Source organism: Larus michahellis, chromosome 5, assembly GCF_964199755.1.
Source record: "Larus michahellis chromosome 5, bLarMic1.1, whole genome shotgun sequence".
NCBI classification, from domain to species: domain Eukaryota; kingdom Metazoa; phylum Chordata; class Aves; order Charadriiformes; family Laridae; genus Larus; species Larus michahellis.
Genome location: NC_133900.1, coordinates 64,770,766 through 64,797,628, shown reverse-complemented (window position 1 = coordinate 64,797,628; position 26,863 = coordinate 64,770,766). Strand labels below are relative to the sequence as shown.

The 26,863-nt window shown below is 38.5% G+C and overlaps 1 pseudogene; it reads right to left on the bottom strand.

Moving 5' to 3' along the window:
- Positions 1-12,919: 12,919 nt before the first annotated feature.
- LOC141744144 (cytosolic beta-glucosidase-like) lies at positions 12,920-26,541 on the bottom strand (annotated as a pseudogene).
- Between the last annotated feature and the right edge of the window lie 322 nt (positions 26,542-26,863).

Sequence of the window (26,863 nt, the reverse complement as noted above, 5' to 3'; positions counted from 1 at the left end):
GCTAAATTTATACCCAGATGGTGCAAACTGGTGGCTGCAGTGAAGATATGCCCAGCTACACTAGCAAATAGATGTCTCTGCACCCTGGACTAGTAAAAAGAATAGATATTTTAAATAGATGATTTTCTTTAATAGATCAATATTCTATTGTTTTACAGACTGAGGTGCACTCAGTGGTTTGGCTGGTAAAAAAATCAATATGCAGACACAGTGTCATTTGTGCAGCTGGGACCGGCGCAGGGCAGCGGGACGCAGTAGCAGAGTCTCTCCCTCAGCTCATCTCCAGCCAGTCCCAAAATCTCCCACAATATGTCAAATTCTGCAGGACTACTAAAGTGTTCATTGCTCCACACAGTGAACCGCTTCTCACCCACGGAAAGGCAAAAAAGGTCACCTCTGGAGTAGGGCTGTGGTTATTACTTGTAGGGGGCTAAAACAAGGGTTTGGTTTCACAGTGTCTAGCTTGCCTTTTTTTTTTTTTTTTTTCCCCTGTAACAACCATGCAGCATATTCATACTTCAGCTACCCGTGACAAAGAGGGATGTCTCCTGTGTTAGAACACCGTTTGCCTTTGTTGCACACAGAACCGATGCTATCCTACAGTATGTTTTGTATGTAATTTATAAATACTGCTTACAAATTAATAAAACTAAGGTTCTGGAAAAGCCTTTTGTTTAAGTAAAGACATTTTTCATATCATATTAATCTTCTCTATTACAACTTTCAAACAGGTGCACACGCTTTGCTTATTTAAAAGCAATAGATTAAGACCGAGAGAATTAAAATGGACTTTCCATGACTAAAACTGACTATAGAAAGGATGTAGCAGAACACTGCCACCTCCAGTTACAGATCATGCACAGAACAGACTGTCTATATTATTCAGACGCTCAGAATAAATGAAAAACAGGCACAAGCTCTGGCAACAGGCTCAGACTGACTGCCACTGAAGAGACACATACACATTTGAGCCTTTGATCACAGCTGACTTTTAAAAAAATAATAACAGAAATTGATACCACAGAAACAAGTAAACCGTCACTCCCTGCATACTAGAAACAGCACGTTGCCGTGTTAGTGAAATTCTTATGACTAGGGACTGTTCAATTAAGGACTCTAATCTCTAACTTCAATACTTTCCCCACTCAGCTTACATTCAGTATGCGGAAAGGGAATCTACCTTCCCATTTTCCATACGTTACTGCTGTCTAGTTGTCTAGGATGAACTACTACTTGAATATTTATAAAATTCCGAGGGGAGCCTATGACATGGGAAAATGCACAGAGGGAGGGAACGTCAGGCCAAATCATGAGGGTCTGTGACCCACAGAAAATAGAGGCGGTGGTTCGGACTGAAAGACTGCACTGCCTTTTTTTTGCCAGTGTGAGGAGAGAAGCATTATCCAAATACATGTGAAACAAGGAGGGCAGAGTTGCAGCTGGTGAGATAAAGAGGATGACTATGGCTGCTGCTACCACTATTTATTTATATGGGTGGTAAAAAGAGAGAAGATAATACCAGCAATACATGTGGAGAAGTGTGAGAATTCATCTCATAAAATTGTGATGCCTAATATTTCATTATGGTCACAACAGAGTTTCCAACTTTTCTGTAGCTGAGGTTCACTGCTGCCAGCCGCTCCTCTTACCGCTCCTTTCATTCTAGCCTGCCATGACCACACTCCTGAGACCTCTGTCTTCCAGCTTCAGCCATTAACCCATGCTACATACGAATCTGCTTTCCACATCAGGCTGATGTTTTTTCCTTTGTCCCTTCCCCAGCCTCAGACCTGAGGCTGCTCCTTGTCTTTTCCTTGGCTGAAAATTGCATTGGAGTTTGCTTGAAGCACGTTATCGGCTGTCAGACCAGCAACCACACAACACTTGTTATGAGCATGCTCTCATGTTCTGGTATGATTTCTTTGGAGAGACGGTGAGAAATTGAACAAAGTTGAAAGAAAAACAGAAGTGATCAAGAGACGGAGAAAATGAATTATGAGTTAAGACCAAGAGAGAAGATAAACATGCATGGCCTGGCTAAGTGATGTCTATGGCTGGAGGAGAGGAAACACAGTTACCGACAGTTGTAGTTGTATGAGTAAACACAAAAGAAAGAGAGAAATTATCTAGCACAGGGCTTGGAAACAGTAGAAATAATGGGAAGAAAAGAAGGAAGCATATTGGGATTAAATGATGTATATTAGACAGGGGAATTGCTGTCTGAGTCTTACAATAATATTAACATGCTACTTTTAAAACAATTTGTGGAGTATAATTAACCTTTTAAAAAATCTTTATCTTTAAAGATAAAGCCATTACCATTTCACACCTATATATGATTACATCATTTAAAAACCTATCACTGCCTGCATAAATGACAATGATTCTCAGAGAGGAGAACAAGTGAGAACAACCAATGAGCATTAGTATGGAACGTGTTTCCCCGTTTTTCTGGACAAATCTCGGGTGGTTTTCTCATTGAAAATAAGCACACTGTAAATGCAGTTATGGTGTGAGATGGGTAGAATTCTTTCAGCCAGAAAAAAAGCAATGAAAAAATATTCGGAGAAAGTATCACTATTCAAATTAAAAATCTCCCAGAAGAAACAGCTTGACTTTTCTTACAAAATGAGGTATACACTTTCAAGTTGTCCTGACTCGAAAAATTATTATAATTTTAAATAATCTAAATATTAAATTTATATACTCTGTTTTGCTTTGTTTTGTTTTAGATTTGTCTTTAGGCCAATAAAATAATTATTTACACAGATCTACTTCTGCAAAACCAGTGTCTAATATTCCAAGGGTACACCTTAGACCAGCTTGCTTTTCACGATGTATGGACAGTCGTTGTAGTCAGCACTTTTAAATTTATAGAATTAAAAACTGAGAGATCATAAGACCATCTAGTTTGACCCTCAGAGAATCACAGGCTCTTAAATTTCACCAGTTTCCCTGGAATGTACTGAAACTTGTGTTTGGCTAAGTGTATCTTCCAAACTAGGTTCAGCATTGATGTGAAGGCAAAAGGTGCAGAATCCAGTCCTTCTGATAATTCGGGCCAATGTTTAATCGCTTCCACTGTTAAAAAATATGTATGATTTCTCATTTGAATTTGTCTGGCACTTTTTATGCTTTTCTCCACCAGATTAAAGAGGCCTTTAGTACCTAGTATATCTTCCTCATGAAGGTACCTGTACACTGTAATCAAGTCACCTCTCAATCTTCTTTTTGATAAGGTAGACAGATTGAGCTCTTTTAGAGTCCCACAGTAAGGCATTTTCTCCAGCCCTCAAATCATTTTTGCGGCTCCTTCCTGAACTCTCTCCCATTTTTCACCGTCCTTTTAAAAAAGTGGACACTAGCACTGATGAAATATTCCAGTAGCTGTCTCACCAGTTCCTTATGCTCTTCGCTGTACTTATTCATCCTCTGAAGAACGGCAGAGCTAGTCAGAAGGCACCATCTGGTGAGGAAGTCTGACTAGTAGGGGGCAGATTTAAATACTTAAAGAGTAGCAGAGGGGAGGGTGGAATGGGCAAAGGACATTTAAAGACTGACTTGCTAGACTATGATCACTTTTAGTTTCCCCAGGAGGTTAGTGAATTCTTCTCCCTTGGACTCCTATTGCCTGTGTTTAGAAAGGTGAATAGCAGCAGACTATAAAATATGGAAAATGAAAATTTCATTGGGATTACACATGGATGAGGAGAATCAGCATCTGCCTGCTAGAAAACACAGGAGTAATGGGGGTAAGGGAAGCAGGGAATAAAAAAGAAGAGAAATGCCATGGTAGTCAAATAAGAACAGAAAAAAAATCCACAACAGCCAAAAGAATACAAAAAGAAAGGGGATTTCATTACCCTAATTGATGTCATATCCTATATTAAAAAAGCATTGAATTACTGAAGTCTCAGGATGCAGGTCCAGTTTTCAAGTCAATGCCTGCCCTGCAGAGCCAACACCTGAGAGAGGAGACTGATGATTTTGCCCCACTCTGGCTCTGCAAATTGCATCTCTTAGTGAAAGATCCTTTTTAGAAGCTTATAAAGATGTTGAGTAAAGGGCAGGATGTAGAACCTGGGAACTGTTTACTTATGCACCCAGCTGATCATAACCGCTGGGGTAGCTCATGAGAAAAAGACTGCCAGACAAGCATAAAGCTGGTTGCTGAGATCAGAGGCGACAGTCTGAGTTGCAGATATAAAAGGCACGCAAGTCCAAGAGAGCTCTCGAATGACTGTTTCAGAAGCTGCGGAAGCCAAAAGCACCCTCTTCCCCCCTTTCGCAAGAACTAAAGCATTTGTCTCTGGCTCTGCATTCAGCCATGCTTATTCATTCCTTTATGATCTTTAGATTGGATTTCTACAATGCACGGTGACTGAGGAATAAACTTGAAAAGTGCACGGCAGCTTCAGTTGTTACAGCAGGAGGCTACTTACTACTGTGAAGGTATTAGCCCAGGCAGAAAATATACTGCATGAGCTCTTCACTTTAAGTGCTGACCCCGTATTCACATTAGCACAAGCGTTGGTTTGCCTTTTTTTTTTTAATCATCCGAGTAATCAATAAGAAATCATTTTAAAGGACATATGGTATTTAAAACCATGCAATTTTGAACACGTTTTGTAAACTTACGCTTCATATAATTTCTTACACTTCCAAGAAAGGGGAGTGCAAAGTACTATTGTTTGGTTTTGGCCATCTGACTTCTTTTTTAGGAACATTCAAATACCTAAGGCACGTATGGACTACACTTGATCCTTTACGAAAAATCAAAGCTTTTCTGTTTTGCTTAAGCCCTTTATTAAAGCTCCCATAGCCCCTGCTAATATCCATATAAACTTTATCATTCTGTACCACCGTTGCCTGAATTCCAGTAAATTAGGCAACACAAAGAACATCAACAGCAAAAATTACACTTTAGCTGAGGAGACAGTCAGTGTTTCTAGGAATTCAAAAATCAGCTATGTCTAACCTATTGGTGTCACCAAGGGAATACAAACAAAGGAAGACTAACGTGGAAGTATCTTAAAGGCTTCTTGATAACTGAAACACAGAGGAGATATGGTGTGGGATGCAGGAGAAGGAATTTTTCCAGCCATCCTTCCCTTGTTTTGGAAACAGCCATTGCAGGACATTTTCTGCTTTCCTTTAAATGGCAATTAACCCCTTGAGCCCAACACTAGCAAATGCTTGTCATGCAAATCCAATTCACTCCAGATTTTGTCTGCCATGCAAGATGGTAAAACAGGGCCCTGTATTCTGATGCTTCCAAGTCACTTTTACGCTGTGTAAATGTGCCAGGATGCACAATTGGAGAGTGGAACACAGATGGCTATAAATATTAAGAAGGTCTTTACTTTCAGGTGTTACTTTTCAAAAGTAACATAGACACCAACAGAGGATTCCTCTTCTCAGGGAATAACAAGGAAAATACATTTAACTGTTACATTATTATAAGAAAATTAAACGTAAAAGTAAATTCTTTTCAAGCATTCATGAACATGATCAAATTAATTCTGCTTTAGAGAACTGCATTTTCTTACATTTACTTCTTTCCATACGTAAATTGTTAGGGAAGTCTAGAAAAATTCATGTAGCTGGGTTTTTTGTTACCCTAGCATGAAGGAGTAAAAGACATGGTTTTTTTCCAATTTATATATTCTAAATTGTGTTGTATTCAGATAGATGCAGCATTCTTATAGAGAAATAATGCCTTGCACTTATTTTACTATTTGATGGCTTGATTTTTCATTTCCCAGAAATATAATCATCCACCTTTTTCCTGGGCAAATTATTCCACCGTATAATAGAATTATTAAGTCCTCAAAAATCTTCTGTTCAAACATCAGACTTGCCTCACTAAGGATAAGCGTCTTTAATATATTTGAAATAGTAACATTTTGTATTTAATTTCCAGCTACCATACGAGTTCAGTAGATGACTTTCCCATTAGTGTTTTTGATAGATGTATACCGTGCATTCATGTAGCTCTTCCTATTCTCTGATATGAATGTTTATTTCAAAATGTGTTTGTTAGTAGCAGGAATGTGACATTGCACACACAGAATCAGAACAGGAGAGCAGAAAAATCCAGGTACTATACCTATTATTACCCCATCTGCTTTTTGACCTCAGCTAAATTACACTGAACTTGTGCTACCTCAATTTCTCTACTTCAAAATTGAGATCGAGATACTTCACTCCCTGTGTAATGAAGCTAAGTATTTCTTTATATAAAAATGGGAGATCCTTTAGCAAAATTGAATCAATGCAAATAAACTAATGCAATGCTATGGTTGAGAATCTGAACAGAGAGCTATCAAAAAATGCAAAGGCAAACTCCCACAGCAATTATAAAGTAGGTCAGATTGAATGTATGTGTTAATGCATTGAAGGAACATATACTTGCCCAGTAAAAATTGCAGTGCCTTTAAACACTCAGACATATGTGAGTTCAAATTCAATGCACTGTTATAGCCTGAAAGTTGCATTTTCATTTAATAAGACTTTATAACAAATAATGCATTGTTTGCTTTTTATCCAATCACTTCTGATACTCTGCTCTATTGATCAATATGGTTTCTTTCCTTTTATCTTGACATTGTAGCAGCATATACGTAGAACTGCAATGACACTGCTTCATTTGACATTGTAATATTCCCTGTACAGCTGCATTTACATCATTTTCAGCCCTTTAGAATGACAATAACTCCCATGAAATCAAATGATGAGCTATTATTATCACAGAAACATCATGAAAAATAACTACTTTGAAAGCTGGATAGCAAATATTAGCTATACAAGCACTTCAAAACACAGATTTATTTTTTTTTTAATACAGTAGACCCTAACTAAGGTTTTCTTCTCATTCATTCTCCTATTTGCACTGCTAAAAACATGTCTTGGAAAAGATCCATTCTTCAGTAACTGACAAATGAACATAAGGACAATCGTATCACAAGTCCGTCTACTTAAATGGTCAGATATTTAGACAGAATGATGAGAAACAGGGCATGAATACTTCCCATGGAAAATACTCAGGAATCCTCATTTAGGAACATCTTGAGATAAAACTTGTACCAGCACTACTACATTTTAACAGCTTTCTCACTAATTCTCTAATACCTTTTGAACCAATTTTCATAATATTTTTGGTAATGAGCTCTGCCCTAAGAAGAAATATGATGTTTTATGTTGTATATTAAAATGTAAAATCTCATTTTCTGGAATAGAAATCTGTGACTAAGGAGTGATAGTTATCTAAATAGAGATGTTTGTTCTAATAAACTGGACTTATCTCTCAACTCCAGGAAAGATGTACACCTATATGGAAAAGCTTAGCCGAACTGTATTATGTACTAACTTAGTTTCTCCTATGAGTGATCCTGTGTATTATCCTAGAAAAGGCATTTAGAATGCACAGTGGCTGAGTTATTTAAAACTGAATTATCTTGAAAAAGGGGAGATTTAAATTAAAAACTGTCTCAAAGACAAAACACTAGCACAGTAGTTTTTTTCTGATGTGCCTCTGTGGATTCAGTACATTTTCTCCCGAAAGGTAACTCCAAATGAAGCATGTGGCTCAGAACTGATATCAAACCCAATGATGTTATGTGCAATCCACATCTGATGAATTTAAACTCACAATTTTCATAAAAGTCTGTTTATTCATCACAAAGGCCAAAATCCCTCTTTTTTATTTGTGAGGTTTTTTTCCTGTGGAGTTGCCATTATCTTTCATCTTGTACAATAAAAAGGCAGAATAAAAACAACTACTGTAGCTACTTCTGATGTGAGGATTATGCTTTATATGCACAAATCATTTCCTAAGGGAAATCTCTAATGTGCAGGTGAGTAATTGTTGCCTCTAACTTTCTGGCCACATAGGTATGATTTGGAGATTAGTGACTGGTTAGCTGTTGAGATCCCCAATCTCTGCTTGCACAAGTGAGGCAACCAGCAGCAAAGCTGAATTTTGCTTCAACAATGCAGTAGTACTGCTATCTAAGCAAAGCAGATCCTCTGCCTATAACAAAAGTAATCCCCAAAGGGGGTTCTAGTAGGGACTTGCTCACAAGCTATCCGGCAGCAATACAACATCCACAGTGCCTAAATATTTAGGTTATCCTCTCTGAGGTAACTAGTAGTCACAAAACCTCCCACCCTGTAGTATCTCACCTCTACAGAGCAGGATCTATTCCAGTGATGCAGTCGCTAACACTTTTGAAAACTAACAGTTCACTGGGGGCTGGGGGCTGGTTACTTTTGAATCAAAGCACATCCCAGGCACTGCGTGAGGATGTGAAATATTGGTTATATCCAGATTCCCAACAACTTGAACAAACTGCTGCACTGCCCAGCCTAGCAACCCTCTTTCTACCAGTGCTCACAAAGCTCCCATGTCTTCTGCAGCCCTTCCCCCAGGAACCATCTGACCAGCCCGTAGACATCTAGCAGCTCTTGCATAATCTTGCTTTCCATTTAATCTTTTCACTCCAAATCAAGACACTGGCAAGCAAGAAATACACTCACATATCTTTGTTTCAGAGAGATGATCCTCTTCTGTTGGTGTACTGACCAGGCTTGTATTACCCTGTCTCCAGTAGAAATTTTCCCAACACGATCACACAGCTGTGTTTTGTCATCTTCACTGAAGATATTTCGAAGGCAGATAACAGAGCGTTTTTGAGAAATATGATGTTCCTTCGTAAGTTTGCATTGGAAAACTGCTGATTAAGAGTTGAAAAAAAAGTGCTAATTTTTGCAGATTAAAGCATTCAGATTAAAGGATTAAGGTGAAAAAATGAGGCATAAACTTTCAGTAACATGAAAATTCTGCTACAAAGTGGTCATTTCTGTTGTCTAGAGGTGGTCTCAGATTTCTTTCCTTAGAAATTACACGTGGCTGTTCTTGTCATAATGTGAAGTTATAAAACTGACATTTAACTGGAACTTTATGGAATCATACTTATGTATTCTGGACATTTTAAAACTGTATTAAAAATCTGATAGAGACATATGCTAGCTATATCTTTATGATTTTAGGGGTTTCTGGTTCTTCTTTGTTGTTGTTGTTTGGGTTGGGTCTTTTTTTAAAGCTTTGAATCCCTCATAGTGTTCACAGTAAATTCAGCTTGATTTTAATGCTTCTGCAGTGACTACGGCAAAGCTTCTTAACTTTTACACTATAATGCAGTCAATGTATTTATAGTTCTTGAAAATGTCACATGGCAATGTTATGCCAGGGACAGCACATCTCAGAGACTCCTTAAGATGTCTGCATTGTTGTATTCTATTTGTAGAGGCATTTTTGTCAGCGGCAATGAAGAAACAGAGCTGCTGCTGCAGCTCTTTCAATAACATTCAAGCTTATAGTTGACCCGAGGGGCTCACATTATGACATCCATATTTAATTTAACAATAAATCATATTTTCATGGACTACAGTATTGCATTATAACCTCACTGTTTTATGTGCGTGGGAATGCAGCAAAAGGAGGCTTGTACGTACCTACAACACAGACTAAATGGTTAGTTCATGAGAGCAAGGTCAAAGTGTACAGTGACGACAATATATAAAATGTTTTATAACAACTCTTAGAAGTCTGAGGGAAAAAAAGGACAAAAAAAGCTGTCCAGAAGGGACTGCATTTAACTTTAGGTGCATTTTTTAAAAATCCTCTTAACTGCACCACCTTGCATGCTGTCAGTTTTAGTTCTGCTCTGCACTTCCCATTGCAGTCAGCATTCTCCGTATCTCATTTTCTCTTCTGCTTCATTCAAGCATATTTAAGGAGAAAATTAACACCGTCTGAATCTTAAGCTTTACCCGTGCCTTTCTCCTCACAATAATTTCTCCTATTTGCCCTGCATTTTTTACTGCTGACCTTCTAGCTGACTCCAAATTAAATGTTCATATGTTTTCTATTTACTCCCAAATCTAGTCCTGCTTCTTCACATTTATTCTTGCTCATCTGCCTCTGCCCATATCACATCACATCACATCATCCTCAACTTCTTTACTTTCTATTCCTACTAACTTCAATTCTCTTTCCATTGCCTACTTTTTGCAGCCTTCTGCAACCTAAAATTCATTTAATTCGTTCTTTCCTTCCCATCAGCATTATTAATAATCTTCCATCAGCCAGATTAAGGATAACTTCATTGCTCTTTTCCACCAGCTGTCTCTGGCAATAGTTTACCCACTATTTGCACTGCTCTCCTCCATAGACTGTATGAAACTCTATTATCTCTTTTAGAAGGTTCCACTTTTCAAAACTAAGTAGTTTCAATTACCTTTTTATTGGCAGCCTTGATCTTTGGTCTAGATGTCATCCTTAACATACATTACATAAAATTAAGGAAGAGCAACTGTAGTAAAAAGCATTTCACTACTCTGATCCATGTTCTCTTTTTACCTCTCATCCAGCTTTCTGTTCGTCATCTCTTCATGCATTGTATCTAAATTAGATTTTCTGTTCCTTGGGGTAAGAAGACATCATTTTCATTTATCTGTAAAGCACCATGCACGCTTATGGCTCTGTAGAGATGCTAAATATGTATATCCACATTTATTAAAATATTGATGCTTTTATCTTTTCATAGAGTGCAGAAGCAACATGGCAGCACTTGTACCCATTTAAAAACTATTTTCCATCTATAATAGCTATAATGTGATATATTTATAGTAGCTGCACGCTGTTCACTCTCTACTTCCTAGCTCATATTTACATTGCTCTTTCTGGTCTTATTAAGTAACAGTGGCCAAAAAATAAAAATCTCAATTGTCTCTGACAGCATCAAAATATTTTCCTAAAAATAAATTATAGGGGTAACATACAGTGGTTTTATTACTTATCCATACTATGTAATCACAGCCTTAGTGGGTGTAGGTTGCTGTACCAACTCAGGACTTCTCCTGCCCTCCAAAATCTTGTAATTTAAATAGTCCTGATGTTAGTAAAAATTTTAAGAATTTTGGACACCAGCAGTCTTGCTACCTAGCTTGACAGACGTTGATGTATTTTATTTTCAGAGTATTAGAACACAAAGTCTTGAAAAGGGAAGCTCCTTACTATTTTGAAAATTTTGTCTGACAAAATTAACATGATTAGTGCAAGCACGTATTCTAAAAAGTAGGAGGGTTTTTAATGCAAAAAGATAAAATGAGGGTACTATCAATCCAATTATAACATATTAAAATATTTCTGTTAACAAGTGCAGTAACAGGCTGTAGATATCCTCTCCTTTGTAGTCAAGCATATTTATTTCTTGGTTAGACAAAAAAGTAAGTAGGCATGCCCAAATCCCACAGAAGAATCCACACAGGACTCTGTCATGACCCATAGTGCATTGCATGGATGAGCCTGTACTAATCATTTCAAAAGTTAGCTCAAAAGATAAGGAATTATTGTAGAGTAGACACTGCATGCAGAGCAATTAAACTGTTCTGCTTCACATGACACTTAATAAATGGTTAAGCATTTAAGCACTGAATAAAGTGAACGTCTTCAAATATCCTGCTTTGCAGGATATCTGAGCTGAAAACTTGAAATGGTTGCACAGGGGTCAGTACATTCGGAGTGGTCTTGAGAAACTGTTTACTCAGAGTAGCAGGGGGGAAGTTAGACAGGGATAATGTCACTGGCATTTCTTCACAGACTGCCTTAGAGCTGATGGATTTAATATTTATATTATCTTTGCATACAAGGACCTGTTTCAACCAGTGTTCCACCACGTTTTTTAGGGGATAAAATGATAAAGATCAATCCAACTTAATATCAAACTGCATATATACCTAAGCCTGTGTAAGGCTGCAGTGATTACAGTCAGCCCGCATACAGGTTTAAAGGCTTTGTTGGACTGAACAAATGGCAAAGGTTCAGTTCGGCCAACTTTTGATGTCTTCTATACAGGCATCTACCTCAGTGTCGCCTTCATTTCCTTACTATGCATGAAGAGAACTGTGTCAATGAATTCACTCAGGCGTGATTCATCAGATCTCCTCTAAATGTTTACTTCAGGATAAGCCATTTTACACTGTAAAACAACCAGATTTGGTAAATTAGTCACACTTCATCAAACAGTAAGAATCAAATGTTTATTCATTTCTTTATGTCTTCAAAGAAAGTCAAATCCAGATATCCTATGTCTACAACCATATAAGTAAACAAAACTCCTTGACAGAAGTGCTGACTGATGCCAACTATTACTCTCCAGACAGGACTTGGGGCCACATATGGCACAGCCCGAGAAGTGCTCTCCAAAGGCAGCTAGAAGATGGTCTGCCTGCTTCAGATAGAAGCAGGCCCTACCACTTGGTTTCTGTGCCAGAAAATAGTGCTTTACATCTTCTACTTAGTTGAAGAACTAAAGTTAATTGGCATGGATGACAAGTGTAAACTTTAAGTGAAAAGGAAAAAGAAAGGTAGCTTTTAAATGAACATTTGAATGAAAGTATGAAGAATAATGAGGATGGAAGAATGGCTACAAAAAACTATTAAACTATGATATGACATTCATGATTGTGATCACTTTGGACAAATGTAACAGGGAGACTAGCTGTTACATAAATGAACTGGCTTTTTAAAATACAGGTCCCTTCCAACCCAAACCATTCTATGATTCTATGATACATAGTAAGAAGATCTATTCCCTGTAAACTATCTCAGAGACACTACCAACAGAAGGTAGGGAAGGATTTTCCAGAAAATTGGGAATTGGACCAACTTTGTTTCTATCAACAGGAATGGCAAAGAATCTTCTGAAAAAAAGAGCTTCACCAGTGCTGAACACTCTTGGCCATCCTGACATAAAGGCAGAAGCTGAGCTATAACTGACTTAACGGCCCTGTACAGGAATGAATTGTTACACAGACCTCATTGTGTATGGAAGGCTGTATTCTGTAAGGATATTATGAGGTGTAATGGTCAGGTTTTCAGGTGCACTCAACTTTACATCCTTCATAATGAGAAATATGAACGATGAGCACTTCTGAAGATCAATGTGGTTGCATTGCTCCACAAAGAACTATGGCTCTAAAAAACTGAGTTTAGAGATAATGTATTTATGGAGTACCTTCTAATCTGTTTCCACCCCAAGCTGGGGGAGCAAGATTAAAACAACTTGCTTTCCTTTCAGCTAAACTTTTTTTTTTTTTTTCCTAATCACATCACTTCACTCTGATTTACATGAGTCTTAGCTTCAAGAATCATTGGTCATTGGTGAATGCAAATAAGGACCAAGTAAAATTATATTAAGTTTGCACAATTGATCTTTCATCATTTTAAATGGTACCTTTTAAAATTTCTTGTAAAATCAGCCTGAAATACTCCCATCGTTGACTGTCATCAAGTAGAGCAGGGTCACTTTGGGAAAACCCATTCTCAGTGATGTAAATTATAGGGTTATTATATGTATCCTAGAACAAGAGAGCAGAAGTTTTATTCAGAACAGATGTAAGAAAGCCCATAAAATCAGATGCATTACCCTCTATCTTTTCTAAGCTACAAACTAAAACTAGTTTTCATCAAATTGCACTGACCCTATTAACTTAATTTTCCATGAGCTGACCTTTTATGACTAACAATGGAAAAGCAAAACTGTGCAAATATCCATGAAGACAGTGAAATGACTTATTTTAATGAGAAGACTAAAATATCTTTCCTGCATTAGCATCTGCTTATTGTCACTGCTCCTTAACCCCTTGGTACTGGCAGTCACCACATGTCCCCCTGCCAGGAGTAGATGCATGCCAGGAAAGCCTTACTGCTGGCATCAGAAAGATCATTTCTGGAGTTCAAAAGATGATATAACACTGGTGTGTCATTTCAAACTGTAAAATAGCTATCAAGTACAAAGGCAATAGGAAAACACTAAGGCTTTTACTCTTTATAGCCAGCATGCAAAAATTAAATTAAGGATCCCAAGGTGACTTGTTTATTTATATCTTGTACAATGTCTTATGCCATCCAGATGGGCTCCTTGAAAAAAAACAAATCACCAGTATTACTCATTGGATTCGCAGATCCCCTCATTGGCCAGCTAATAGCGGTAAAACGGTCCTGTGAGCCTTAGGTCATTCCTTGATATAACACAGAAGTCAGTGCAAACCCCATGGTACTACAGCCAGCCATAAACTCCCAGATGCAACGGGCCAAGAAGGATCCATTATTTGCTCAGTTTCACAGTCCATTGAAACACTTAGCCTCTTGTCTGCATTTTCTTGGTCTTAAGTTAACAGTTCAGAGCAAAGAAGTCAGCAGTACATATGATCATAATTTTTTTCCTCTTTAGTAAATTCCAGAAGCCTTGATGGTAAGTAACCCTGCTTTGAATGCATTAAAGAAATCTGGGACTTCATGACAGCTGGATATTCACCATCAGTAAACATTGTCCTGACAAATCCATCTAAGGCAAAGGACAAGTACCCTCTAGTTGCTTTTCAACTGCTACAGAATTTGTAGGGGTTCTACCAATCTGAGTTCAGAGCTACAGTCACAAGTCCACATTGTTTTTCTCCAAATATCTTATTACAACTTTGTCAGGCTTTAGCATGCTTTTTTATCACATTATAAGCTGCCTTGTAAGCCCTGGTATCAATGCTGAGGCTATACCTTTTTCACAACCACCTATAGCAACAACATAAGGCTCATTAATAGTGATCACTCAGTCTCCAAGTGTTCTGAAGCAATACTTTGTATGAATATCAAAGGTCTCAGTGATCCTTTCAGACCTCCAGCCGTCTTCATCTTCTAAGGACTGAGGTAAGCCAAAGTGATATGAGCAGAATGACATTTCCCAGGTTATTAATGGTTTTGCTCTAATAATTGACTCCTGAATACATTAAAAGGAAAAAAAGGGGTTAACTTCATAACTTTATTACATTTTAACACATGAAGAAACCTTACTGCACATTTTCTCTGATATGAGATGCAAATATTTCCTCTCAACTGCATGCTGACTACTGTTACAAGACCCCAGAGTTGGCAAAAATGCTCAGCACACAAAATCTTCCAACCAGGCACATAAAACGAAATGAGGATGCAAATTTTCAAAATAGATCAGTGGACAGCAACTCCCCAGCAGAAACATAATTCTGATGGGTGCTGGTCACATGCAAATATAATCCTTTCATTTAAATGCCTGAATGGCAGCCTGGCTGCATGTACAAGACGAAAGCGTGTTGGAAAAATCCTGACACTTGAGAGCCTGACAGGTAGATTTGTTCTAATGAAAGAACTGTGCCTTTTAAAAAGTTCAGTGCCACACGCAGCAAGGTAAATAAGCTGTTTTCTAATGATTTGAACTTGGTTAGCTGGATGAGCTGTTTCCTCCAGGCTGTTCCATTCTCCATCACTGTCTGTGCCAGCATCAAGACTAAGAAGATATTGTCAATGCATTCAATATTTCGCAATGGTGTGAATTCAATGGTTACCTCATTAGATCTATATGATATTTAAGGCTTTTCATTGGGCTCTACTAGGTTTTAAATGGAGCTTAGGGCACTGGTCTCTTCAACCACCAGCTTGAATGGCTTGGCTAATAGTTTATCCAAGAAACTAACTCTTTTCCTTTTACACTGCCAGGGCTGCAGACTGCTCAGTCCCTCTAACTGCAAGAAGGAATTAGCTCACCTCTCTAAGAGCTCATGACTTCCAACCTTTCTCGTGCGCCCTTGATAAGACAGAGATCAACTTTAATTTCCTGGATGTGTTGTTAAAGCTGACCAGTACTGGGGATGTATTTCTAGAGGCTTAAAAGGAATTCACCTTCTGTTCAGATTTAGCAGTGGCTGACATGAATGTTTCCTAAAGCACTATTTTTATGCTGCTGAGAGGTCACTGTAAGTTTAAATATTAGGATACCTTAAGCTCTCATATAGGCAATTCTAATTTTGCTTACATCCAAACACAACTACATTGCTTTTAAGCCTTCTGAAAACACTGGATATTGCAAAACACATCATAAGCTCTGGTTCAAAGAGTATCAATTAACTTGCTCTTTTACTTGAACTATCTGGTTTAGTGCGGTAATTGGAAAAGGCCAACAGTGGCCTTGAATTATTATTTGTTAAGCTAAGAGGCTCCAGCCAGGAATAGGTTTCCATCATGCTGATGGAATGTAGAAATCAGTCAGCCTTTGCTTCAGAGACCTGGGCTAAATATACCAAAGTGTTTAAGAACATTAGAAACTTAAAATCCACAAAAATTTCATGGGTCCTAGACTACCACATATCCTAATAAGACATAGATGCCTATGAAATGTCTATCCCAAGGTCTCGCTGCATTGAAACCCAGAACTGAGAAAGGTCTAAAGAAGTTGAAAACACAGAAGAAAGGAGGAGGAGTAAGACAAAGTTACAAAGGTTAACAAAATGCATGCTGAGGAGGTTATGTATGATTTAGATTATTATTCTTAACAGTTTCAGAACCAGAGATTTTGTTTAATCCAAAGCAGAAAACTTGTTCATTAGTAAATATGTCTGTACTACATTGTACTATATATTCCCTGGTATTTTCAGGTTCAGCTTACTGTGTATTGATATTTAAAAATGCCAACGCAGAACCCCATACTACCTTCTTCTTAAAAGGACAGTATTAGACTTAAAATTATCCTAACTTCAAGTGACTGATCGTAAGGATTTCTGTCAAATGGCTTTTTTTTTTAAGACAACATTTACTGCAGCAATCAATTATGAACCCCAGATTTAGACAGAGCCTTCTCCTAAACAAACAGGTGCATACACATCCTTTAGCACAGCAAGACTCAATAAGTTTGTTTACAAAGTAATTCACAATAAATCTCACAGGTAGTTTGCTTTTCCTTCGGAATGCAGCACCAGAAAAACAAATTAAATTCTAAGGAGGGAGCTACGTGCTTGTGCCTGAGAATGTACCCATGTAAAAGAGGAAGGAACATACCAGAATTTTAAATTTAGAAAAGCAAATTGTTGCAATTTGCAAGTGCAGTTAGGAGCAAATACAGTTTTTTACTGTTACTTTTGAACAGGGACCTATTTCACTTCAATGGGACTCGGTGTACGTTAACTGTTTGCTGGCGGGACAGCAAGGTTTACTACATAAGTTTAAACTGGGAAAAAAGAAATCCTTTGCTGGTCCAGGATCCTGTTCAACTATTTGAGAGTAGTGCTTCCCTAAAAGACACTAGCATTCCTCATTCTAATTTTCAGATTATAAATTACTTAGTACAATTAATAACATTGAAGTGTAACCAGCTATCATTCATTTTTTACATCTCAATTAAACACTAACACTGGAAAAGATTTATGCTTTTTGTTAGGAAATGAAGAGAAATAGAACCGCATCCCTGAAAAATGTAAATATCAAGTCAAATTTCCAGATTGTCTTATACCTTCCAGAGTCACCTGATTTAGTTTCCATGGCTGTATCTGTGGGTCATCTAGAAGCAGAAATAAAGAACACGTTCTTCTGAGAAAGTGTATATATAAGGGTTTTGTGGCAACACCCCAAAATTTTGGGATTACAGATATTAAGGAGCATTTTGTCACTGGAAAGTGAAGGATTGTTCTTTTCTCCTTTCTGTCATCTTCTCTCCCCATCCTGGTTCTCTACCTTCATGCTGAAGTGAAGCGTAACATCAAATTCTCCCAGACTCAATACCCCCACGCCTACTCTTTTTGTCTCCCTCCACACTGACACCTGGTGTTGAGCAGCTAACTTGTTCTGCTCGGATAACTCTTCTGCTCTGCTAGGGTAAAAATAATTGTACAAAAACATTTTGAAAACAAACTTGGTGTAAGTTTTAACCTAAAACCTGACATGTCTTAGGAACAATGCGCCTACAACATTGCTGCTTTAAAAGATCCTACCCCCATCGCATTAGAAACAGAATGGTTTTAAAGGTTTTCAAATGTCCTACGTCTTAGGTGTGAAATTGGTAGTGAATCAGTTGGTGTGAATGATTTTATTTGAAAGGACATTGCTCTAAGCTTTCTAATTCTTCACATGCTCTTTGTAAAAATGTTTATATAGAAGATGATGGCCTTTCCATGCTATGCAGTTACAATTGCTTCAACAGATCACTGCACAAGAGAAGTGAACTCCTGCCTAATGAAAGCTGGCCTACTTGGAGTTCCTCCAATGCCCTTTTGCTAAATGTAAAGTTCATAATATTAATCAGGCAACTGCTTATATTGGGGATCAAGCGAACATTTTCTGAAATTACAGCTGAGTTTTGTCAAAATGTTAGCTTTCCTTACCAAGTGCATTCCGAATGCCTGCTTGCTATCTCCCACTCTGACGTCTAAATAACAAAGCCCGTTCGGCAGGCAGCTCTGTGGGGTTGTACAGTGCCTGCAGCCCCAGCTGAAGGAATATCAGTGCAGGAAAGAAACCACAAGGACTCAGCCAAATTTAAATTCGACACACCACAAAAAGCGTTCCTAGGGAAGGGCAAGCTGTGCCAGTGAAAGTGGGCCGCATATTGTAAATTTTGGTGGCAAAGGGAAGGCTTCCATTCAAGCCTCTCCAGGATGCTGGCGCCGTTTTTGCAGTCATGCTCTGCAGGGGAAAATGGCTGGTTGGTCTGTTTACAGCAGATTCACCAGCCCCCCCCACCCCGCCTTTCTGAATTCTTGAAACAAAGGCTCCTCCACTCTCTGGTGAAAACCGTAATCTGCAGGATGCAGAGGACAGGCTGATGCCTATTGAACAGCCAAACTCTACATGACCAAAAATCCACAGAAAAATATTGCTTCTGCTGCTATCTTCCTAGTACAGATCAGAATAACCTGAAGAGCATTTTCTAAGAAATTCTTTCCTTTTGTAGCCTTCCATCTTTGTAATCTTCAAACCAGGGGAAGAAAAGAATTGCCAAGGCAAACACTGCCCCAGAAGTATAAAGATATATATCTTCTTGGTAGTACTGAGATGCAGAAGAGTAGGAGGCAGAACTCAGATTCAGAGGTTCATCCAAATCTACTTTGCCATTTCTCCTCGGAACATTATCCTCCCAGCATACAAGAGACCTCAGCCAACTACTTTCATTCTCCTGTCCTTTCTGGTTCAGCTTCAGTTGCTTTTATTCTTCACAATTCTCTTTATTTCTTTGTTCTTCCGTTCCCTACTTTCTGCAGGCAAAGCTGCCGTTTCCTACCTTTTCCTAGTAAGTCACCTTCATCTTTCCCCCAGTCCATACCAATGGAATTAAAATAAACAAATCAGAAGTATAGCAAGTGTTATATCTGACTTCTACCAATCTGACCAGCTTGTTTATGTACTGTATTCCTTTCCACTTTTAGATCATCTGCTGAGACCGTGAAAGCTCTTCTCTTCAGAGTAGGGACTGTCTTGTGTTTGTCAGACAACTAAGCACAGTTCCTAGCTGAGTCTGAAGACTGCTCTCTAATTTGCTAAAGAAAATATCTGGGAAAAGTATGTCCCTCAGTGCAAAATAGTCGGTGTGAAGTTCAGTACATCAGAGTATGCTGATAAACTATCTAAATGCATTTGCCAAATAAGATACTTGTCTATTGTAAGCCATCCAAAAATATCCTCATGGCTAGGATCCCTGTAAGTATAAACGTTCTGATGAAGCAAAATGATTTAGAGTTACAATTAAAAAAACTGGAGTAAGCAAAAAGATACATAGGAAACATAATACTAATCCTATCCCAAAAGATTGTGCTATCCAAGGGGATCTAGAATATTAATTAGTAAGTTGTTGCAAACCTATAAAAAATCATCCCATAATTACTCTGAAAAAAGTTGCAATTTCAAAGCTACACTGCAGAATAGCATACTGGATTAATTATGCCAGACTGCAGCAATAACCTTGAATTAAAGCTGCAACCTTCTATTTTTAAGAAACAATTGCCTTTCTGGTTGATGAAACCTGTCGTCCCATCAGGTAACAGACGTGACCAGGAAAGAGAAAAGCGATAATGAGTCAATCCAAGCTGTTTGATACATTTCAAATCTTCCTCCCACAGAGTGTAGCTGCCACAAGCTACATCACCAGTCTGGTTCTTGAAAACTCGATCTCCTCCCTGATGGGTGAATGTGTCCCAGACATTAGCGCCCTTTCCATCTGCATTCCAGCCTTCTGCTTGAAAAACAAAACTTGGTCGTTACACTTTTGACATCAAAAGACATATGTTGAATGTAAATATTTATCACAAAGTAGGCACACCACTCAAAATCCTATGAGCAAATCAAGCTGTATTCCCTCCCCCCTCCTCATACCATTTAAAGTAACTAGGAACTTGTAAGCATTAGTATATATTTGCATGAGATTTTGCATTTATTCATAATTTGGCTTGCTACTAATTATTTGAAAATCCTGTTTTAAAAAGCATTCAGAATTCTGACACTCTTCATACTTCCTTAGCCAAAAATCAGATGTTTGCAACTCTTGAGATATTACAGGTTTTCACAAAGGGCATTTTCTAATGCAACTTCCATCCATAAATGTAAAAGATCAGTCCATATCAAAGAAAGCCTCTCGGGTATGAGAAATACATCCAACAAATAGGCACTTATGGCTTTCTGGATGTCCTTTGAAAATCCTGACAGTCTGTTAAAAAGAAAGGAATGCCATTATGAGCCATGGCCCTAGGCATATACAAGCTGAATTAATAACACAGCTCTGCAAAACTTCTGCTTTTTGCTTCACCAAACGTTCACAGAAATGAATTTTGAATGCCCAATCTCCCTGCACCATTTCCTTCACTTTCATAGTTTGGGGAAATTTCTTTCCAATTCCAAAATTGAGATAGACAGATTACCTTTAAAATATTCAAAATTTAGCTGTTGTGTGAGCTTACACAGTACTAATATCACACAGTATTTCAACCTAATAAACGCACCTTTCTTCATGACAAGCTTCTTTGTCTTTCCAGAGCAATGCTGTAGCTGAGGCAAACATTTCATTTTTAATGTGGAGAGCTCTGTAAACTTGCACCCCTGAAAAGTGTGATTTTATCATAAAATTCCAAATAACCCCAAAATGGCCAACCTCGTTTACCAGCAAGATTTTTCAGAGCCACAGTGAATGCACTATTTCAGGGTTACTCTTTAAAAACTAAAATGACATTGTGTGTTAAAATCATGTATAAATTAAATATCAGTTGGGTTGTAAGATTAATAACGATATAATAGCTACATATCAATCCTCAATAAAAGTGTTTTAATAATCAATTAGTATCATAGAAATTAGAGATGGAGGAGAACTATTAGGAGGTCATTGAGTCCATCCCCTGCCAACGCAAGATTGCTCCCTTAAGTATATTCAGTACTTAATACACATCTGTCTTATTAAATCTAAGTTTAATGCAAGGTTAAGCATATTGAAGACACTTAATTTAAAGCATTACTAAAATTTGTAATATCACTTCTATAACCTAGCTTTTCAAAGATCATTGTCACATTTCATGTTCTTTACAGAATTTTATTGCAGCACACGAACACCAATACATCTACATTTGGTTGGTCAGTAAATTAAACTGTTATATGGGACAACCTTCAATGTAGGTCAAATTTTAGATCCAGACAGTTTGAGTTTCTCTCCATCTCAGATTTTATCACAGACTTTGTGCTCTGTCTGTATGCTCCTTGGAAAAATACAGTACCAAAAATTTTCTATATCCTGCTTCTGATTCCAAATATGCCTCCTGAAATAAATAGTCATTTCAGAGGAGTGCAGGAAATAACAAATAACAGTGATTCTTTGGTGGTACCTAGAATTTAGAAGCCTTCAAGAGCAGGCTTCCTGCACCACATCGATATGATAGAGATCCTTTTTCACTACGGTGGAAGTGAAGGGAACCCAAAAGCTGCCGTAATGGGCAGCTAACACACCTTCATTTAAGAATCATCAGCTAGCGCAGATGCTGAAAGATTTCTTTTTTTGTCTGCTTTCCCCCAGGAAAGGAGGTGGGAGGGAGGGGGAGAAGCATTTGATTTTCATCAGAGTATGACAGTACTACTCCAGCGGCCGTTAGCCACTATAAAGCACTGACTCGGGCTGTGGCAAACAGACCCACTTCCAAGCGTTCCTCATGCTGTTTGAAGAGCTTCTCTGTACAGTGCAGAGTATCCGAGCTAGCTCAACAAAGTGTAGGAAGCAATCTAGGCAAGGCAACAGAAAGCTCCACATGGACTAACGTATCCCGCTGAGCCACAATTAGTCCGCACAGAGCTCTGCTCTGCTTCAATGAACTGAGCTTGCACCTCTAAGCTTGCTCAGGAATCTCCACGCTACACAGCACTTCACAGCATAGACATACCCTCCCAGTTTTCGTGAGCTTCAGGGCCAGGAAAGAACCACAATGAGGAAGTGACTTTACATTTCAAACACTTAGGTGAGACTGATAATAATAATTAATATAAATAATCGCGAAACGTGATGCATGTTCGCCATTCTCTGCAATTATTACAACAGAATAAGATAGAATGTTTTTCCCTTTAAGTGAAGCTCGTGAAACAGCAATGTTACTGATCAGAATATTAAAGTTTTCATGTACTTTTCCAAGTTAGCTTTTCTTCTAATTCAACTGTGCTTTCACCTTTCTGAGTGAAATTTTCTTGGCCAGGTCTTTGCCCAAAAGGTGAAATTTTGTTTGAATTAATGCAGTTCAACTATTTGGCATATGAAAGAAGTGAAGAAAACCACTTTTGCCGTTACGAGAATTTTTTGCAACTTTTCTCTCTCTCTCTAAAAAAAAAAAAAATCAAGCAGAGAGTTAAAATTTAGCATAGAAATGGCCCTCAGTAAGAAGAAGTGCTTTTGAGTGTTCTGCTGCAAATTGATTTTGATTTGACTGAGTCATGAACCTTTGAAATCTGCACTTTGAGCATGCAGAGTACAATTGGTATGATTTTTTAGCACTTTGAAATATACAGAGTGGAGAAGGTTGTGCTGTGCATAAATACATAGCTGACAGTAAAAAATAAAGTAGCCTGTCAGCCCTTGCCTCATCCACTGTGTATCTTGTGATATGTGCAGCAACTGAGTTTGGACTCTACAAGAACCATTGCTTCAATCATGCTGCCTCTAAGTCAGAAGCTGCACAGCTTCCAAAGCTTTCAGGAGGAGGAATTCCCTGTTGAGTTTCTTACTTCTGTGGGAAAAGGGTCATTTGAGTAGTGTCTAGACCACATTATAGATTTTTTTTTTTTTAACATTTCTCCCACTCAGAAGCCTTAGGAAAGCTCATTAAAAATACATTAAGAGAACATTAAAGTTGCACATCTAGCCACTCAAAAGACAGGAAATCATAATGACATTCTATATGCACACACAATTCACATTTTAAAAATTAGTTAGTAGAGCTATGTGCATTGCAGGACACGAGTTAGAATCTGGCCCAGAATATTGATTCCCCGGGAACAGCGAGCTGTTCAGTCTATTAGATGAAGCTAACTGAGCTCGTTAAAAGGTACCAAACATGGGCAAGTACTCTCGCTTTCAGCAATAACCAAGAACTAAAGGCTACATCCTCAAAGACAATTTTAGATCTACAGCTCCCATTTAGGTACCGAAATCAATGGGAGCTAAGTGCCTGTTTGCTGCAGGGTATAATATGAGAAAATCAGATCTATGTGTATTTTAAAGGTCTCTAAACACGCATTTATGAAGGGATAAAGGTAGGGGGGGTTATGGCTGTAGGTGTCCCTGTACCTTATGGGTTTGCCTTTCCTATTCTGCCACATATTTTCATATCATGCTGGGAAAATCACTTTATCAGCACCTCCATTCAGTTGGGAACACGACACACGTCCCTGGGGGAGGGCCTCCACGAGTCCTCTCAGTTCACTGTTTTTCATACTCTTTGGAGACGAATTCCTAACTGAGAACCCCTTGTGAGTACCAATGTCTGATGAGGTAGCTCTCCCATCCAGTTTTGGAATAGCTCATAGTAATCTACTTAAATTAGCTCTAGAGAAAGGAAATACACAAGCACTAGTTGGAAAATTACTTATTTCTGCTTTTTTTCCCCCACTTCAATAGACAGAGTAAAGTTCCTCCTCCATTTCCATTACCTAGCCATTACGTTTCTGAGATTTGAAACATGTTTTACCCTCTTCTTACTGCTCAGGCCAGAGGTGTTTAAACAGAAGTGCTACATGGATTTGCATCAGAGGCAGTATCTACCTGACGAGGGAAAGATCAAACACTGTCCTGCCTAGATCCAGCCTTTTCATTCACTTAAAACTTCCTTAACACTTTGGCACCTAAAAATTGACACCTTCAATTTGATATGCCGCTGTAGCTGCATCCCAAGCAAATCCAACTGGAAAAGCAATATCCTCTGGCACCGGCTGCAGAGGACAGGCAAATACATAACATTACGCAATGCTATGGAGATGTGGGCTTCATTTGCAGACAACGGCTTCTGGCTCGATCACTCTTCCACTTGTTACAAGCAGATTCTATACTGAAGACAAAAATAAACCCTGTGCAGCTTCACACACTGAAGGGCAAGCCATGCGCTTTGCATATCTCAGGATTAAAGTGGAGAGGTTCAGTCAGCTAACAGTGAAAGTGGAAAAGGCAGCAGTGGAAAAGCTGAGGGTGGTCACGGTAAAAGGGCTCCACCTAGGACAAAGCATTAGCACACAGAACAGATCCCTGCTCCCCTTCACTTCCATCTCACCTCCCGCCTCCCAGCCAAAGGACTTTGTGGACCCTCTACTCGACATAAATCCTTTAGCCACCAAGCAAAAAGTCATTTCCACCCCTTTCAGTAAGCTTTGAAAACCAGCAGCACCTCTTCTTTTCTGGCATCAAATTTGTATCTTTTCTCCCCCAACACCAAAACAGCTGGCCTGCCATAGGTGGGAAAGGATGTTTTAGCTATTACATCCTTAGCAGTGGAAACCAATGAGTAGAAGAAGATTTGTGTGGGAGTACAGACAGAACAGCTATCTTTCTCCTTCTTTAAAATCCCATGGATGCTCATTTTTTCTAGAGCAGCAATGACAACCTTATGGCATGTGTGCCAGACTCAGCATCTGCAAAACAGCCCTCAGGTCTCTCCTCTACCTTCTGTCGGTGCTGTTACTGTTCTGTCAGCGGGCTGAGAAGGGAGCAGCAGCAGGAGTCCGGGTATGACTGTAACAAGTGGGATGGGCTGAAAGTAGTTTACTGTCCCTTCCCAGAAAACTGCAGCACCTGGCACACTAGATGGCACTACTGCGATTTTTTTTTTTTTTTTTTGGATTTACAGGTATTTTTTCCCCATTTATTATAATACCACATTCGCACTGCTTTTGCCAAGGTCTGTATCTGCACTTATTGGACTGCCAGGCGATAACATATGATTGCCACTATTTTTTCTTCTTGTCTACTTTTCTTGCGCCTTTTTGGTTTTCAAATCTTTTTGGGTGAGGACCTACTCCTGCAAAGCATTATACCCATAAGTGATATTTTCTTTGATAATGAAAATAAGACAAACTTTACCATACACATAACAAGCCACTAATACAGTTAGTGCACATACTTTTTTCAGAAATACACACAACGAAAGAGTCAACTTCCTAGGAAAAAAAAATCCTCGAGATGCAGAGAAGCTGATTTAATTCCAAAGTGCACGTTGCAGAACCAGACAGTGCAGATGCAATGCAAAATAAATCAGGCTTTCACAGCAGGCATGCATTTCCTCAAGTGTCTTTCAAAGGAAAGGTAAAAGCCCCCTGAATACAAAGGAACAAAGGGGGAAATGAGGCACAACATACCAACTTGTTCCCAAAACACACGCTGACACATGGTCTAGGCAAACATACATATCCCTTACACCGTTTATACAGATGACTAAAAGCTGATGCAATGGACTAGTTAATGTTCTCTGATTGAAGCAGCCTCCTCAGGCTTTCATTTGCAAGAAGGTAAGCATTGGACAGTTAACAGTAAAACTCATCAGGGACACCGTAAATCGTGATTAATAGGTATTAAATGAACCTGAGTAATTATGCATATTTTTACATCATTAAATGTTCTTGGTAGGTATCTTTGAAAATGTAAGTGACATTAAATCTTTTCCCAGAAAATCATACAATTCAATTTCACAAGAGAGATAAGAAATATGTAACTTAATAATAGCAAGAGAGGGGCAGACAGGAGCTAGTAGCAATAAAAACACAATAAAAAGTTTTATAAAAATGCTTAACCATAAAAACAAGGCTAAAAAGTGTCACTGCTGATTCCTTGGCAGGAATCAACAGAGACAGAGATGGGTTCTAGGGGAGATTGAGTGGGAGGAAAATATTCCATAAGCAGCCTGGGGAAGAGTGAACAAATTTTGCCTCAGAGGTTAAGGCAGATTCACAGTAATGAGATAGCAGGCTATGTCAGATAAGTAGGCAGATACTGAAAGATGCAGAGCTTCAAAATTCAGAGAAGCTGAGTTTATAGCAGCTAATCTCAAACTCTTCTGGCAACCCAATTCCTAGATTTGTGACCCCACTTCTGCTTGTATTTCTGGACTCCTGAACTCATTCCTTGTTGCAGTAGCGGGACTTGCAATTATATTTCCATTAGACCCACTGCATGTCATGGCCCTTAGGATGCGCCCACCCTCTTATTCTCACAATGTGCCCTACATCTAATAAATAACCTGGCCCCAACCTGAATTTCACTATTTCACTGTCCCATTGTTTTGTTCAACACATATAAGTACAAAATTATAAGATATCTCGGTTCTACCAAGAGAAAAATTTTTTCCAGACTAGGTTTAGGGTTTTTACATTTGCGCTGACACAGACTATCCATAACTAAATGAGCTCAAGCCAAGTATTCCTAGGAAAAATCGAGCAGTTCTTGGATATCCAAACATATTCGGACAAAAATATTTTTGGCAAATCAATAAAGACCATGAG